Source organism: Daktulosphaira vitifoliae, unplaced genomic scaffold (genome assembly GCF_025091365.1).
Source record: "Daktulosphaira vitifoliae isolate Bord-2020 unplaced genomic scaffold, ASM2509136v1 Scaffold_1, whole genome shotgun sequence".
Classification (NCBI taxonomy): Eukaryota; Metazoa; Arthropoda; class Insecta; order Hemiptera; family Phylloxeridae; genus Daktulosphaira; species Daktulosphaira vitifoliae.
In genome coordinates, this window is record NW_026099572.1 from 25,409,503 (window position 1) to 25,416,975 (window position 7,473).

A 7,473-nucleotide genomic window follows, 5' to 3' on the forward strand; every position below is an offset into this window, starting at 1 on the left:
ATTTTTTACACGTGCATATATCTTAATTGAGAGATTTAATTTTTTTACGCATATTTACATTTTATATTCAAATGAAATAATACGCATCGGCGTTACAGTTATACGAGTACAGGACAAAAAATAATTATCAGACACTATTATAAACGATAATAACGCTAATTTGTTGATAAAATTATATAAAAACACAAAAAAATTTTAACCATTTCTAAAATAATAATAATAATTATAATGTTATAAAAGACAATAGCGAATAATTGAACAAACAGTAACCATATTAAAATAACTATCCCATTTCTTGCAAAAAAATATAAATCATTTCATAATGTACTTAGTTAGTCTTTTACTATGTTTAGTTTTGCGACAATGAAATCTATATTAATATTTATATAAAAGAACACAAAATTTAAAACACAAAGCATAACTACAAGTTAAATATACTGTATTATGTATTTAAAAATATATAAACATATTTGTAAGATTAATTTTTTTGAAAATGATCAAATTTTCTTGTTTTATGGATATCTATGATCATGTGCAGTTAGAGTTAATAATATTTCAAAATAATTGTGTGATTTTATAAAAACTATTAAGTTACAATCTTCCACGGTTTAGATTAAAATTTCCTTTACTCTTATTTCTATAATTGAAAATAATTACATTATTGTTATGACTGTTAAAGCACTTACAACTATACTTGACAATGATCAAAGTTAAGTAATAACTTTTTTACAAGGTTTCTAATTTTATTAGGAAATTGAGCAACAGTATTAATAAGATTAAATAAGATGCCGACTATTTTCAAAAAAAAAAAAAAAAAAATNAAAAAAAAAAAAAAAAAAACCATAAACTTATGTATTATAAAACGCTTGGAATAAGTACTCTAATACGTAGAATATTGGAAGGTGTGCGCGTCATTGATCATCATTGAACCTTGACAATATTGAGTTTTTATCAAGGCTCCATAATTCCTCTTTTGGAAAAAGGACCCTATCTCGTGAAATTTACTCTTTATTATACCTCATTCATTCAATTAATTTTCATAAAATTCCATCGGCTCCAATATATTTTTGTAACTCAATACTGCCAAAACATATTGTTCCAGACGCCCATTTCCTGTCCTCCACGTTGCAGTCATAAACACGATCAATATTTCGCCATTTAAACCGAGTCAGTTGAAACATACAGAGACAACTAAATACCATTAATATGTTCTTCTAATATGCATGATACATGTATAATAAAAACAATATTCATTCGAAATGACTTAAAGAACCAATGTCATTATAATACTACGGTTCGATTAAAATATATATATATATTTATACGATCTACACGCATACAAATCACGTGTTTGTGTGTTTAAATTCAATTGATCGTATTATGAGCAGCGATATGCAAATGTAAAATTTACAATCTCGTTGTTTACAATTTTTTATAAGCACTGGTTATTGGCAATGTCTAACGCAAATGTTAAGCAAAAAACTATCAGTAGTATCAAAAATAAATTTGATTCCATATAACCAAGATTGAACACATTTCTCGAATAATCTAATGTATTCATCATTATTTTCTAACTTTCAAAAAGTTTTTTGACCGATTAACTTATTGATCTTTGACGTTTGTTGCCAATCTCCAAGTCATAAATCTAAATTAATCAACAAACGTTAGAAATTTCGATAGAAATTATACAGATAGGTCGGTGCATTCTTTTCTATGACATGTTGTTGAGGTACATAATGAGTAATGCATGATAACGTTGTTCATTTTTTTTATTTTATCTATGCATACGTTTATTACGTTGTTTTTAATCAACAATATAATTCCTAGTTAGCGTCATCGCATTATCATGACTAAATTGCTAAAATTAATCATTACCTTGATTTTTTTCATAAATAAGTTTTGCTTGTATTCATTTGTAAATCAATTAAGTTATCCTGCGCCTAGAGTTGTGATGCAACACATTTAAAATTAATGTTTGAGCAGTATCGTTCAAACATGTTTTATCGACTTAAGTTTCATTATTAGTTGGCAACTCAGCATTTATTGACTTAAATTAAGATTCATACGCAAAATATTAGAATCTCAGCGTGGTAATAGTACAATCGAGTTTTGTCAAGATTTTTTACTGATGGGGAGTTTTAGATTTAGCTGAATTAAATTAATTGATTACCAAACGTCTTGTATTATGTTATAGTTATCATCTTGAGATAACCAACATCCGTATCTAATGATGCGGGTGTTATCTTCGAACATATAACTAGATAAACAATGGCGTATCTTGAAATATCATTGGTATACATGGTGAGAATGAATTTTTAGTCCTTAAAAATAACACACGTTCGTTGTCGTCGCCATATCGGACGCATACGGTGTGTCAGTTGGTGAATCATGAAAAACGAGATCTTATGACGAGTACGAAAAAAGATCCAGCTGTGTTAGTTGAAACATTTTTACCGATAATCTGGTCCACAAGAAACGACTTTGTACCCAACTGGTTGTGTTTGACGATGTCCATACATAAACTCTCTTACACAAAATATTAGATAGGGTAGTTGGTACGGGGGCTGTGATGGTGTTATTCAAATTTACTTTGTATGACGATGGTATATCTGCTGCTGCTGCAGCAGCAACAGTAGCATGCCTGCTCGTCACTGTGCACATGATAGCATTTGCCAGGGGGTTGTCGACCTCCGATACCTACGCACGCACACTCACCCCTCTTTAGAGTTCTATTGCTCACGACACGAAGCCTTCGTGCCTTATCGCTAGGGACCATTGCTACCGCCACAAAAGCCAGCACCCTCCACCAAAAACGGTCATAGTTTTAAAACTCGAACTGCTATTCATTCTGCTTTGGGTTTTTAACTTGGTAAACTTTACCAAGTACCCAAAATATAACTATCATATCGTAACTTCGAAATCGAACTTCTTTTAAAATAATGTGAATTAATTGTACGATATTTGTTTAGAATTCATAAGAATTTTCTCATAGTAAAACTTTCCAAAATATTATAAATATTATATAAATAAATATTATAAAATAAAATATTTTTAAGCCGACAACGGTAATTCAACCAATTTATATCCCTGTTATTGTATCAACGGAATTCCTTTTGGTATACGCTGTTTTGTAACTATCTAATTCTTACTCATTCGTCTAAAAAAAAAGCGCTAACAAAACATGAAACTCGGTTGTGTTTATTAAAGCTTTATTGATTGTGTACTATCGCAGATGGCGATGACTCACTTTCGAGAAATTAATTGATTAATACTTTAATGTATATCAAAAACATATTTCTATTCGATTTGATAAAATGTTTAAGTTGAACAAGCGGATTCAACCTGGTGAACGGTGACTGACTAGTATGGTTTTTATAAGACTTGGTTGGTAGGTAGTAGGTATACTGACGTTCTTAACAATTCGGGGTACGCGTTGTACCTGGTACCTACAACACTAGAGACCCCAATGAAATCCAACGAATTAAACCGGTTTAAATTTTTTTTTCCATCCGCGTGGTTTTCGTCGAACGGCTTAGAGTAGTAACAAAAGGTATGGAGTACATAAAATATACGTTTCCCCATATCAACACCTGAAACGCCCAGCGTTAGAGGAAGCTTATTGTGAACTTAATTTTTGAATAAAGGAAATTAGACTAGTGAACAATTATAATGATTTGGGGTTTGCGACCTCCCGATGTTTTTGCCTGCTATTTCACTTAGTGTCGTCCCATTTGAACTATATTATAATGCCAGTTTTTACTTATCCTTATTATTTTTTTGTTTCAGGTAAATATAACATAATATATGCGTAGCTGCAGTCTAATAAAATGATTTAGTGAGTAATTCAATATATTATTTTTCATACTATTTATGCACCTAAATATATCAATAAAATAAATTAGATTTATCTTTTTATGTTGCTTATCGATTGTTGTATACGTTTTCTAACAACAATGCAATAAAAACATTTGTATTAAATTGCTATTGGAAATCTATTGAATCGTCAAAACTTCTTTTTACCATTTATTAACTTTATTTAATAGTTTTTCATTTCTGCACCGTAACTTTACAATAAGGTATATTTTTTTCATCTAGTTGTGATTATACCTGCGAACGAAAACCTGATTGTACCCAATTTTTCAAAATGTTGAGCTATGAAAATTCTCATTATTCAAATCGAGTTTAAACACATAATATTAGTTTCAAGTTTTTGTCTTGCTTTTTTTTTCGCCACCTTCAAATATCTGACATCTGTTTTTTTCGTGATAACGATGGGGGTCTGCTGTGTGTACTAAGAGTAGGTACGATCTGTGGTGCAGTTTTAGATCGGTCGTCCAACAGAAATGTGGCAACATCGCGCACAGGATCGACAGTCATGCGTTGCCTTGGCGGTCGGAATATTGATCCCGTCGGCCCCCGGCGCACGTTATTCACTACGTTGCAACGCCTCACGACAAAGAATCCGTCTTCAAATAAAAAATATATAATGTAAACCCCGACAGCCACCATTAAAACTGTCGTCGTTCGGGGGTGACTTCATTTAAAGGAACCCTTCAGTCGGTTCTCCATTTGCACCCCTACACTTGTTGTTAAAACTTTTAGGTGCCATCAGAGTCGATTTGGATAGAATAAATTTAAAGCGTTAAAGTTATTTGCCCTAAAAAAACGTTTCGTTTGCAGTGCAAATCTAGGTCCACTTTATTGTGATTCGTAAAAACAGGTGTATGTCAAATTTTATTTTCACATATGAAAGCAAAATTTGAACTATACATGTATAGTTCATAAAATTCGTGAGAATTTCCTACAAGTAGAAACTACAAAATACTCTGTTTTGTTTCTTGATTTCTTTGTTAAAATTAAGACTTGATAATGACTGATATAGTTCATAATATTTTGTTTATGTTCAGAACACATCTGCTCAAGTGATTCATATAATCAATTTAGCACTTAATGTGATACAGTCAAAGTTTTCGATACAAATACATTTTTTTATATTTTATTTTATTTTTCAATTAAGCTATACTATCGATGTCATACCCAACCAAACAACTTTTTTAGTTTTATCAATTTTTTTTTTTTAATGTTTTTCTATATGTGTTTTATTCTAACATTAATCTTTACAATTACTGATAATTATTTGAGGTCATTCCTATTACCTTATATAACAATCTTAATTAAGTATAAATTGTACTACTTGTGAACTCCTCTTCCATTTTAAATTATATTTTCACTTGTGTCAAATGTTTTGCTAATAGAATTCCCTAATATGGTATTGTACGAAAGCGATTATGCCTCAACACAGTAGATTATATTAAATGCAATCTACTGCGTTAAGGAAAAAAAATATTTTGTTATAATAATAATCTAGTAAATTGAATCATAAAATTTTTATTTTCTTTAATATCTATAATTTATAATATGAAAATTTCATAATGATACCGTAAACAAGATATTATGACAAAAAGAAATATCTATCTAATTAATGACGAAAAGAATAACGTTTAAAACTAGATTGTTTATTATGATAAAAATTGCTCATAAATTAAATTACGTCCCCTCGGTGGAATTTAAGAAAGAATTTTTACTTGATTTTAACTAAACTTAGTAAAATATTAATGATTGGATATTTCTTGTTTAAACATTTATTTGGATGTCATTCTTCATGAGTACATCAATTTCATTAACGAAATGTGAGTATATTAACGGCGAGCAATATAATATTTTTGTCAATTGTTTGTTTCTTTGCACGCGTGACTTTCAAAGTGATATTACGAGAGGTCGACAACACTACTTGTTTTTCAAAACCTACTAAACCTGCGTTGGTTTATTTCTTGGACACAAACCAAACTCTTCTTAGGCCGATCTTTAGCCGTCACAATCGCTGTTGGTGGCGATGACCAAACTGCTGCTGCTGAACTTCGAGTCATTTCCGTTTTTGGCATCTGTTTTATTTTATTATCGTGTACTCTAACGCTTGTTGGAATCAAGTAAACTTGGGAGAGAAAACTGAAAGAATAGTTTTTTTGGGGGGAAACAAGTGCCAGTTGGCGACGTTCTTCTTGAGAAACAGACTTGCACGCAAAACGGTCATTGAAGGTTAAATCGTTATCTTTTGACGAAGTCGCAATGGTTTTGATCTTTTTAATAATTAAACATTCGTAAACGACATAATAATTTTTTTGGAATGTAATTTTTGCTTAGACCAACGAATGAAACCTTTTTTTTTTATCGTAGAATGCTTATCAAACATACAAAAATAATTTTAAAAACTATAATGAAGTAAAAAAAAACTACAAAGAACATACCTACCCTATCTTTACATTTTTTAAAATTAAGGTCCTGCCGGAGAGTCCCATAGGGACACGTTAGGTACGTGAACGAAATGTTTATACAACGGAAAAATGGTGTTTTATAATACTTGATAGTATTGTGTTGTACGTGGGACGTATAAATAGTTTATTAATGGAGTGTGTCGCTGGACAGGAATGAAAGGTCGTGAAAGTGACACTTAGGTGAGCGGAAAAGAAACAGACCCGTCGCTGTAATAAGCCAAGTATAATATTTGTGTGTACCTATTGCCTAATAATATATTCGTTAAGCATAGACAGCAGTGAATGCGGCGGCGTACGAGGGAGGAAGGCAAGACAATTGACATTTTGATTATTTTCTCGTTGACGGCGTCATGTCTGAGTAACATACATTTTTATGAGATTTACCTAATAAATTCACGATAGAGGTCAAACGAATGTAATAATATTATAAGAAAATAATTCACGAGCGCGTTTCATAGATCCTTATCGGTGCATGTTTTGAATAGAACTTATAAAAAATAAATTTAAAGAAAATTATATTGTTCTATTACAATATCTTGGTTGCGCGTTGTTGTTTTCTACAACAGGTGTGATACCGTTTATGTCCAAGTGCTCCAAGCTATTGTTTTAAAATATTTATACCGAGAGATTGGCGATTAGCGAACAGTATCTGATCAAATTGTGAGTGCCTGAGAATTATTCATTTGTTTCCGGAACTCTAAGGATCGATTAGCTAATCTACATTCAACTAAAACCAACAATTCAACATTCAATTTTACACTCGACTAAAAAAAATTATTCAATTTTAATGTTATCGACAAACTTTTATATTATACACGTACATTCCGCTGAATTCACATGATTTTCAACTTGCAAGCTTTTAAACAAACAATGAGTAGATATAACAGATTGTGTTCACACTACAATTCTGTTATGTGCATGCCTATTGTTAATTGTTTCTTTATTCTTTGAAACATTGAACAATATTATGTAAAATACGAATATGTGAACCGCAAGATGTTTTTTTTTCTTTTGTGTGTGTTACTCAAGACCTCTAGTTCGTCTCGTGAACTAAAAAACTTTGAGTGTTACATCTAACAATACTTATTTATATTTCATTTTTTTTCTCTATAATTTTACTTACTTTTTTTTTTTTTTTTTT

At 30.7% G+C, this 7,473-nt stretch overlaps 1 protein-coding gene across 1 annotated transcript in view; it reads left to right on the forward strand.

Annotated features, from left to right (window-relative positions):
• The window catches only part of LOC126896056 (protein gustavus), a 36,247-nt gene that overhangs the window by 9,833 nt on the left and 18,941 nt on the right, over positions 1 to 7,473 (forward strand). The gene's annotated exons all lie outside the window — the stretch shown is intronic.